Source organism: Otolemur garnettii, unplaced genomic scaffold, assembly GCF_000181295.1.
Source record: "Otolemur garnettii isolate 467f Iridium unplaced genomic scaffold, OtoGar3 scaffold00073, whole genome shotgun sequence".
Taxonomy (NCBI): Eukaryota; Metazoa; Chordata; class Mammalia; order Primates; family Galagidae; genus Otolemur; species Otolemur garnettii.
This window is the reverse complement of record NW_003852468.1, coordinates 7424945-7435817: the sequence shown is the minus strand read 5'-3', so window position 1 is coordinate 7435817 and position 10873 is coordinate 7424945. Positions and strand designations below refer to the sequence as shown.

The following is a 10873-nucleotide window of genomic DNA, read 5'->3' as shown; positions in this document are numbered from 1 at the left end:
CATGAGCTTGGGGGCAAGTGCCCCAGACTTGTCTTTTCCCTCAGAAGCAGCTGCTCCTGTCCCAGTGTGGAAATCCACCTGAGGGCTGCCAGCCACAAACCAGAGCCTCTTTTGTTTTGAACTTACAGTTTAAACTTTACATTTTTTCTCTTTACGTTTCCTAGGAGCAAGGCCCCTTTACCAACGTTGGGGCCCCTGGTCCTATGAGTTCCCTTTGCTTTAGGCTGTAGCTTCTGCAGGGCACTTACTCAGCCCCCTGCCCCCTCATGAAATAATGAACAGTGGCCCTGTTTGCTGAGCCCCTTCCACTCCTGGCCGCAGCACTCATGCAGTGGTCTCAATCTTCACAACGAATGATCCCAACAACAAATATTTAATGAGAGCCAGCCTTGGCGCTGGGGGTCGAGGAGGACACAAAATGACTCCTGGGCCATCAGGAGCTTACAGCTCAGTTAGGGTAGCAGAGGGAGGAGGTGGCTAAGGTTAGGATAACAAAACAGGTATGTGGCCGGGCGCTGTGGCTCACGTCTGTAATCCTACCATTCCGGGAGGCCAAGGCAGAAAAATTGCTTGAGCTCAGGAGTAAGAGACCAGCCTGAGCAAGATTGAGACCCAGCTCTACTAAAAATAGAAAAACTAATGGGGTGTTGTGGCAGAGCTAAATAAAAGAGTTATATGTTTCCCTTTACTACCTAAAACTACTTAATTAGTTTAAGATAAGTGCTTCAAGAGAGGGATAATGTTTGATGAGAATTCCAAAGAGGAGGAGGTCCTAATCCCATGAGGGAGATTTGAAAGGGCTCCAAAAAGGCAGAGATGGGCCTTAGAGGACAGGCGACTGCATGAGCACAGGTGTGGAACTGGTAAAGCAGAGTCAGGAAACATCAACAAGGGTAGTTTTATGAGAATGTAAATTGCCTCTAAAGGTTCTGATAGAAAGAAAAGCAAAAAACAAAAACCAAAAAAATGCCACCAGGGCAATATTGCTGCAGAGACTCATTAGAGTCACGGTAAATTTGTTGAAGCTGTGTGAATATTCACTAACATTTATTAAATTAATAGTAAGTGCAGTGGACTTATTTAATCCTTACAACCTGCCTACAGGTTAGGAGTATTATTATCCCCATTTTACAGATTAGGAAACCGAGGTTTGAACACATAATTTGCCCAAGGCTTGAGGTTCAAGTATGAATGTCTCTGTATTCAGGAGTTGGGTCAGTGAAGGAGAGAGATTGAGTAGAACCAGGACAAGTCCTCTTGTCCTCTCCTTCTACATCCGAGAGAGGAGAGAGGTCCAAGGAGGAGGCAGCCAGGAGTCTCCAGCATTCAGAGGGATCAGGCAGGTAAGCCAAAGAACTGGGAGAGACTGGAGGGATGTGCAGGAGGCACAAGCTTCTGTGAAGGCAGATGAGGCAGTAGAGGCAGCAGCTACTCAGGGAAGAAATTTGGTGATCAACAGGCAGACAGGGAGGGTAGGAGTAGAAGAGGAAGAGGAGCAGGGCTGAGGAAGCTTTTCTAAAACATATTTTTAGCCAGGTGTGGTGGTTCACACCTATAATCCCAGCACTCTGGAAGGCTGAGGCTGGTGGATTGCTTGAGCTCAGGAGTTCCAGACCAGCCTGAATAAGAGCAAGACCCTGTCTCTAAAAATAGCCTGGTGTCATGGCCACTAACTGTAGTCCCAACTGCTCGGGAGGCTGAGGCAAGAGGATCTCTTAAGTCTAAGAGCTTGAGGTTGCTGTGGGCTATGATGCCGTGGCAATCTACAACAGAGCAACAGAGTGAAACTCTTATCTCAAAAAAAAAAAAGTGTTTTTAGTTATGCAACATTTTGAATATAGACAACAAACAATATAATTGGCAACTGTGAACCACCACTCAGACTTAAAATATTAACATTTATGATGCTTGCTACAGATCTTTCTCTTTCTGAAAGAAAAGACATGTAAGCTTACAGATACAGCTAACCCATGTCCCCCAACCACTCCTCTCTCCTTTCCCACAGGTCACCATCATCCCCAGCCTTTTAGAAGTGAGTTTGTTGAGTATGTCTGTACCATTACACTTTGTATAACTGTTTTGTATTTTTTTGAGACAGAGTCTCACTATGTCGCCCTCGGTAGCGTGCTATGGCATCACAGCTCACAGCAACCTCCAACTCCTGGGCTTAAGTGATTCTCTTGCCTCAGCCTCCCCAGAAGCTGGGACTACAGGCACCTGCCATAATGCCTGGCTATTTTTTTGGTTGTAGTTGTTATTGTCGTTTGGCAAGCCTGGGCTGGGTTCAACCTGTCAGCTCCTGTGTATGTGGCCAGCGCCCTGGCCCCTGAGCTACAGGCACCAAGCTTGTTTTGTAGGTTTTAAAAATTCACATAAAAGGTGTCATCTGTAGCTACATTTCTGCAATTTTTAAAGATCATGACACTCAGTGCTATCACGTGTTGATTTTCGAGAGCTTGATGAATGTGGTATGGTATCTTCTTATTATGCTAATTATTAGACAGGAGAAGACATTTGTAGGGTAAGACAAACATTTTAATTTTTTTTCCCCTGGGGAGAAAAGGTAGTTGGTAGGCAGAGACTGACCATGTAATGGAGAGAAAGGAAAACAGAGGGAAGCTGGAGGACCAGGGAGGAAGAAGAGGGAGGGCCAGGACCAGGCTTCTGGGGGTGTGGGGCATGAAGACTGCGCTACTGTGGGGAGAGCCTTGCACCGTGACCAATTCCAGTCTTGCTGGAAGGAAATAACAAAATGGCCTGCTGAGGGGAGAGGATGGGCGGCAGTTCAGTGTCTGCGGGGAGAGAAGCGGCAACAGCTGCTGAAGCGGATTTGCTATGGAGCCAGCAAGAGATGACCGAACCGTGGCCGAGAGAAGCGAGGGGCCAGCTGGACAAGGCCTCGCACCGCCAGCCTTGCCTCCGCCTGTTCCTCCCGTACCATACTGGCCAAGTGGAGCAACCCGCAGAAACGCACTTTTCTTAAACCCTGTGCCATGTAAGACTCCATAGGTATCGTCCCTACTCACGACCACCTATAATCGCACTACAAAGATTTCCTTTAAAGCAAAGAGACTTGAGGATTCGGGTCAGGGGTAGGCCTGGGTAAGTAGGTACCGTGTGGTGTTGTTACCCAAAGCTCGGAAGCTGCATCAGGAAAACAGCACAAGTGGTTGACAGAAGGAAACAGAAGTTGATTGCTCTGCTGGCAAAGAAGGAAAAAATCCCCAAGTACCAGATTTCCTTTCCGTAAGCAGAAAACACAGAACTTTTAAAGTGCGGGCCTTAGGTTCTAAGCGACTGTCATTTAACTGCAGTTAAGGATTCTAATGGTCCCATCAGAAGACAAAGGGCCATCTGGTCCATCTCCTGCAGTGCAAAGAACAAAAAAGATGCAGGTCTTAGTCTCCAAAAAGAGTGGAGGTGGGGTTTAAAGCAACAGAAAAACCTTTCCCGCTGCTCCTCGCCCCCGTTTCCTCCTCTCCATTATCGTTGCTGAAAAAGAAGATACCCCTCAGGCTGCGTTAGGGTTTGTGTGTTGAACACTGCAAGAGCCAGTCCCTCCAGGTGGCTTCCGAGCAGCTAGCTGGGCCTAAATTCAAAATAGAGCCCCGCAGCCACTTGGGACTTCCCTGATTGCCCTTTATTGGGTTTGGGGCCTGACCCAACGACAGGAGGTCACTTGTCTTAACCAATTAGAACTAAGCAAGTTTGCATCCTTCATTTGCATAAGCCAACCAGAGTGGGAATCTGGGAAATTTCTCTATGAAAGGCAGGTCCCTCCCTTTGTTCTCCAGAAGCACCTTCGTTTTGGACGGCAGGGTGTCTTTTCCTGCTTTGCCAACCTGGAATAAATCCTCCAAATTCCTTTTCAGAGAGCTTTTATTCATAGTGTGAAGGAGAGGTCACAGTCCTGTGTTGGTCCTCTGGGGTCAGGCTGGGAGTGCATTGTTCTCTGTCCTTGGTAAACGTGGTGATTAGAGCTGCTACTACTTATTAGGCACCTACCATGTGTCAGGCTCCTGTGAAAGGTTTGTATGTATTCTTTTTAAATCTCAACAACAATCCTGAGAGGTAGATGATATTATCTCCATTATGCAAATGAGAAAACTTAGCCTCCAAGAGATAGTTACATGCCAGGGTCCTTGGGAAATGGAGAAGCTAATACCTACCACCAAAAGACCTATGGGAAATAAACGCACTGTCTTCAAATATCAGAAAGGTCATCGTAATGAAAAGAGGCAGTACTTGTTTTATCTGGCCCCCAAATGTAGAACTAGGCTCAACAGATGTAAATTGCAGGAGGAGAAAGAGTTCCACTTAACAAAAGGAAGAACCGCTGAATGTTTCACTTTACCTGTGGGGATAGTGAGCTCCCTAAGGCTGGATGAATGTTGGGTGAAGCTGTACAGAGGATGCAAACATCAGATGAGGAATGGAACTAGGAGCCTTTCACAATGTTCAAATTTTGTTCCATAGTCCTCCCCCACCCCCAGACAGAGTTTTACTTTGTCACCCTTGTTAGAGTGCTCTGGCATCATAGCTCACAGCAACCTCAGAACTCTTGGGCTCAAGCGATCCTCTTGCCTCCTGAGTAGCTAGGACTACAGGCACCTGCCATAATGCATGGCTAGTAAAACTTAGAGACGGATCTCACTCTAGCTCAGGCTGGTCTCAAACTGGTGAGCTAAAGCAATCTTCCCTCCTCGGCCTCCCAGAGTGTTAGGATTATAGACCTGAGCCACCTTGCTGGCCTTTTTTCCATTTTCCAGCAAGATAAAAGAAAGGGAAGGTCTAGAGGGAAGAGGTTCAAAGGTGTTGGAATGGCTGGTGATGGAGCAAACCTCTACATGGTGCAGAGAGGAAGTGAGGGGTTTTTCTGGCCCCTGGATGAGGAGAACTGGGGCTCGGCCTCATCCCATCCCATCCCCTGTAACTTGGCTTCAAGTAGAAAGTCTCCCAGAGAAGTTAGAGAAAGAAGCGTAATGTGTGTTTCTGCTTAAACATTTCTGCATTCATTTTTCACCAGCTCAGTCTCACGCAGGTGGCTGACTGTGGTTTGAAGCTGATTTGTTTGCATTTCTGTGGCAGGCAGCTGCTGTGACGGGTTGCAAAGGGAGAGATTTGCTTTGCACATAATTTAATCCAAGGGTTAGGTAATGAGTTTGCTCCGGCTCAAAGGAGGGGGATCCACATGCCTCCTCCAACCTGGCGGATGCTTGGTTACTGCAGGGATGCTGCTCTGTGGACCTTGTTAGGTAGATCTTCCAGTTCGTGTGATTTACTGTAACGCTTGATAGTAAGAACCTCTGAATAAGACAAGCAAAATGAATAATGCTCTGTAGTGAATTTGTTAATGAGTTTCCTTTCTGCTCTCAAAAAAGAAGGGAGGAAAGGGGGAAGGGTGTTTTGAACCAGGGAAAGATCATGATACTCTGCTAGTCAGGGTGCCTGATGATTCTGGAGAGAAAATAGTCAGAAATCTCTTTTAAAAAGAATTCCACATTCTGTTTTCACTTAGGGACTGTAATTAATTTCAGGGTAGACGATGGCCTGGCATCTTTCTGGTATTCTAAGTAGAATAAATAAGCAGCCACCTTAAAAATTTAAGAGATTACAATCCAGGATTTAAGTAATCTTGGCTGGCTTCTGATTTGCATGTATATGACAAAGGGTACCTCTGTTCCCAAGGTTGATTGCTAAGAAGCTGGACTCATGAAGAATAAAAATCTGCAGGTGAGGAGGCAGTGAGCCTTCCTGTCAGTTCCTCCAGGTGTGTACCCATCGGCAAACACTCACCTTTTGGGCCAGGCTGTCCTGCTCCAGGCCAACAATGACCAGGGCCAGCTACCTGGGCATGTGGTCCATGAAGTGAGTTGCATAGGGCTCTGAACTTAGAAGCTCCTGAGCTTGGTTTAAGGCACTGCTATTGTGTTCTTGAAATTCTTAATTTTTGAAAAAGGGACTCTGCATTTTCTTTATGTCACTGGCCCTGCCCATCATTCTTTCATTGTGAAAGGCTCTTCTGCCTTATGGCCATCAGCCTTTTCTCAACTCTGGCCTTTTCTCAAGGGGCAAAGTAATGGAAGTTTTCTCTACAAAATATGTATTGGGTTATTGCTGTTATACCCCAATTAAAAAAGCAATACATGCTGATTATAGACAATTTGAAAAGTACACAGACGAAAAGAAACTCATTCATATATCCCACACACAATAATAGATCTTTCCATTCATTTTCTTATATATTGTTCTGTTTTGTTCTGTCTTTACCTCATTGGAAATAAACTGAAATAATGTTTGAGAAAATGTTTTTTAAAGACTACCAAGATAGCATGAGAGTTTTCCTTGTATCATTAATTTTTTGGGATTTTTTGATGGCTGCATAGTATTCCACTGTACAAAAATGTCATTATTTACTCAATCAGTCCCTTACTGTTGGGTCACTTATGCTTATTATTATGTAAATAACACTCCAGAGAGAACACTTGCAGGTGTACAACAGGTTATTTTCTTGAGATAATCCCTAGAAGTCAAATCTAGTGAGACCTTTGACATGTATTGCCCCTTCACTCCCCAGAGAACCCTTCTGATGTAGAGTGGTGGAGGAAGGAGGAGGGAAAGGAGTTCTGCTCAGTTCTTTGGGCTTTGTGGGTCAAGTTTCTTTATCTTTGCGTACCAACCACAGGACACCACATTGATTTAGAGCAGAGCTAGCTCTTCCACTAATCCAGAACTCGTTCCTGGAGGTGGCTGGTCCCAGGCATTCTCCTGTCACCCCTAGTGCGGTCACAGGTGCAGAGATAGCTGACAGTTGTGATGATGGGGGAGCTCCCAGGAGCTAGTTTACGTCCACTCACTGTAGGATTGCAGCACCGTGTGCTCTTGCCAAGTTGCCACTGGGAACATTTGAGGTTGCGAGGCTTAGTTTAATGTCATTTTACTGTTTCCAAAGTCTTCTGAGGGAGGAAAAATAACATCCCAAGCTCTGTGGTCTCTACTAAGGGTCTCTAATGAGAAAAGAAAGCTTCAGAGGAGGCCCTTCCTCCTGGGCAGCTGCTGCTGTCTGCCAGACTAATTCTAAATGTCAGTGATCCCGAATTGCACTCGCTGAATGAATTTGCTAGCTGCTGTCATGATCATTTAGGCTTTTATTTAGGTTTTTGAGAGGGGGAATGTGAGCAGTTGACCTGTTTAGTACTGAAGGGTTGGCCTGACTACCTAGCGAAAGCTACCATCTGCTGCTGATGGGGAGGGAGCACTCAGATCTCTTTGAAACCCAAGTTGGAAAATCCCTAGATATTTTCACTGAGTCTGTGTCCAGGATGACTGTCAGAAAGGGCCCTCTCTGAGGACAGAGGTGAGGTGATGAGTGGGTTTTGGGGGGTGCTGGGTTGGGAAGTGGCACTTACAAAGCAGCTGTGCTGGGGCAGTGCCTGTGGCTCAAGGAGTAAGGTGCCGGCCCCATATGCCAGAGGTGGTGGGTTCAAACCCAGCCCTGGCAAAAAAAAAAAAAAAGTCACTGTGCTGCACTCCCCCCCATCCCCCCACCCCCACCCGTCCCCAGAGGATCCTTAGCTTGGGCTTACTTTGCTCCTGTGGGTCTGGGACAGGGAAGGAGGAGAGAAGGGGTTCTCTTTACATCGGGCTGCCCTGGTTCCTCTTTGGTTTGACTGAATCTCTCTTGCCTTGGTGATTTTCCCATCAGCTAGAGGTATAAAATTCCTGAGTTACATCATTTTCCCTGAACTTCTTTCTGCCTCTGCCCACAGGCCCTCTGCTTGCCACAGTCCTGGTCCTCTCAGTCTTGTGCAAGGCCCCGTCGGCTGCAGGGCTCAGGCAGGAGGTTGCGTATACCCATGGGCTGGAGCCACACCAGGCTAGAGTTGCCAGGGACAAACACTGGCCTTCTGGCTCCTCTTCCACTTCCCACTGCCCACTCTATCCCCCAAAACGAAAGTCTATGGTCTCTGCAGACCACCTCCAAGAACGTTCTCTGGAGGAAACCACCACACTACCAGTAATGGAAGTGGCCCCCCCATTTTGGCTCTGCCCTAAGTTAACTTAGTAAACAAAAACTTCTCAGATTTGGGTCTGTGGATACAGCCTTATGTTCTATAAGTTTTCTTTTTTTTTTTTTTTAGAGACAGAGTCTTACTTTGTTGCCCTCAGTAGAGTGCTATGGTGTCATAGCTCACAGCAACCTCCAGCTCTTGGGCTTAGGTGATTCTCTTACCTCAGACTCCCGAGTAGCTGGGACTACAGGCACCCGCCACAACTCCTGGCTATTTTTTGTTGCAGTTTGGCCAGGGCTGGGTTTGAACCCATCACCCTTGGTATATGGGGCGGGCACCCTACTCACTGAGCCACAGGTGCCGCCCTGTTCTGTAAGTTTTCTAAGAATTGCTGAAATTTCAGCTTTCCAATTTTGTGATAAGCTTTACAAAAATTGCAAAGATTCTTATACCATTTATAAAGACAAAACTTAAGTCATTGTTTTTGCATAATTATTCTCAGGGTTCCTATGAAAAACTTTCTCCTTCAAAAGGGATTGAATTGTATACAAGTTTGGGAAACAGTACACAACCTCTAATGATGACACTCGCCTTCCCTGAGCCCTTAATCAAAGGCAAGCCCTGTGCAGTAGGTCCCTGGATCCCACAATAACACATGAACTAGGCTTCACCATCTTCATCTCCATTTTCCAAAAAAATTGAACAAAGCTTAGAGCAGCGGTTCTCAACCTATGGGTTTCGATCCACAGGAACTAAAGGCCCATGGCATTAGGAAGGTTGAGAACCACTGGCTTAGAGGTAAAATGGCTGGCCAAAGCCACACAGGTCAGGAAGCCAAGATTCAAATGCCTATCTGATTCTAATGCCCGTGCTCTCAGTTTTACAAGAATCTCCCTATCCTCCTCTTCTCCAATTTAAAAAAAAAAAAAGGCTCAGTGCCTGTAGCACAGTGGTTATGGCGCCGGCCACATATACCAAGGCTGGCTGGTTTGAACCCAGCCCAGGCCAGCTGGGCAACAATGACAATTGCAACAATAAAATAGGCAGGTGTTGTGGTGGGTGCCTGTAGTCCCAGCTACTGGGAGGCCGAGGCAAGAGAATCACTTAAGCCCAAGAGTTTGAGGTCACTGTGAGCTGATCCCATGGCACTCTACCCAGGGTAACATAGTAAGACTCTGTCTTAAAAAAAAAAGGAATCCACCTGTAAGAGGCATGTCCTTCTAGGCAGTGCAGGGATGGAAGTGGAGGGTGGCTACAAAAGTTAATTTCAGAGCTCGCCCCAGTCTTGTCCTGTCCTCTTCAGACATCATGTTCTTCACCACTCGTTCCACTGCCTTCTCCAGCAATTACTGGTCCCTGGGCTCAGTCCAGGCGCCCAGCTACAGTGTCTGGCCCACCAGCAGTGCAGACAGCATCTATGCAGGTGCCAGGGGCTCAGGCTCCCGGATCTCCATGTCCTGCTCCACCAGCTTCTGGGGCAGCTGGGGGTCTGGGGGCCTGGCCACTTGGATGGCCGGGGTCTGGCAGGAATAGGGAACATCCAGACCAAGAAGGAGACCATGCAAGAACTGAAGGACTGCTTGGCCTCCTACCTGGACAGAGTGAGGAACCTGGAGACCTATAATAGGAAGCTGGAGAGCAAAATCCGGGAACACCTGGAGAAGAAGGGGCCCCAGGTCAGAGACTGGGCGCATTAGTTCAAGACCATCGAGGACCTGAGGGCTCAGATCTTTGCCAATTCTGTGGACAATGCCTGCATCGTTCTGCAGATTGACAATGCCCGTCTTGCTGCTGATGACTTTAGAGTCAAGTATGAGACAGAACTGGCTAATCTGTGGAGAGCGACATCCATGGGCTCTGCAAGGTCATTGATGACACCAATATCACTCGACTGCAGCTGGAGTCAGAGATTGAGGCTCTCAAGGAGGAGCGGCTCTTCATGAAGAAGAACCACGAGGAGGAAATAAAAGTCCTACCAGCCCAGATTGCAGCTCTGGATTGACTGTGGAGGTAGATGCTCCCAAATCCCAGGACCTGAGCAAGATCATGGCAGACATGCGGGCCCAGTATGATGAACTGGCTCCGAGGAACCAAGAAGAACTGGCCAAGACCTGGTCCTAGCAGATTGAGGAGAGCACCTCAGTGGTTATCTCACAGTCTGCTGAGGCTGGAGCTGCTAATATGCTCACAGAGCTGAAGCGTACGGTCCAGTCCTTGGAGATCGAACTGGACTCCATGAGAAATCAGAAGTCCAGGTTGGAGGACAGCCTGAGGGAGGTGGATGCCCACTACGCCATGCAGATGGAACAACTCCATGAGGTCCTGCTGCACTTGGTGTCAGAGCTGGCACAGACCCGGGCAGAGGGGCAGCGCCAGGCCCAGGAGTATGAGGCACTGCTGAACATTAAGGTCAAGCTAGAGGCTCAGATGGCCACCTACTGCTGCCTGTTGGAGGATGGGGAGGACTTCAACCTTGGTGATGCCCTGGACAGCAGCAACTCTATGCAAACACCTGCAGGGTAATGGACAGGGAAGTGGAGTCTGAGACCTACGACACCAAAGTTCTGAGACACTGAGGCAGTAAGAGCAGCGTGTCCTTATACCAATAAAGAGTTTGGAGGTCATTGGGAAAAAAATAATTTCAATATTCCTGGTTAGTTTGGTTAGTTGGTTAGTTTGTAACCCAGAAGGGGATAAAACATGTATAGTATAGACACATAACTAAGAGAGATTGGAGTGTGACAACTGCCAGACGCCAAAGGCAAGAAAGTGCTGAAGAAAAGGCGAAAAGATGAATTCTGGTTTAATGGATTGGGCTTGATGAGAGTAGGAAAAAGATCATTCATTTTTTAAACTATTAT

At 47.2% G+C, this 10873-nt stretch overlaps 1 pseudogene; it reads left to right on the top strand.

Annotated features, from left to right (window-relative positions):
• Positions 1 to 9320: 9320 nt before the first annotated feature.
• Positions 9321 to 10588, top strand: LOC100952524 (annotated as a pseudogene).
• The last annotated feature ends 285 nt before the right edge of the window (positions 10589 to 10873 follow it).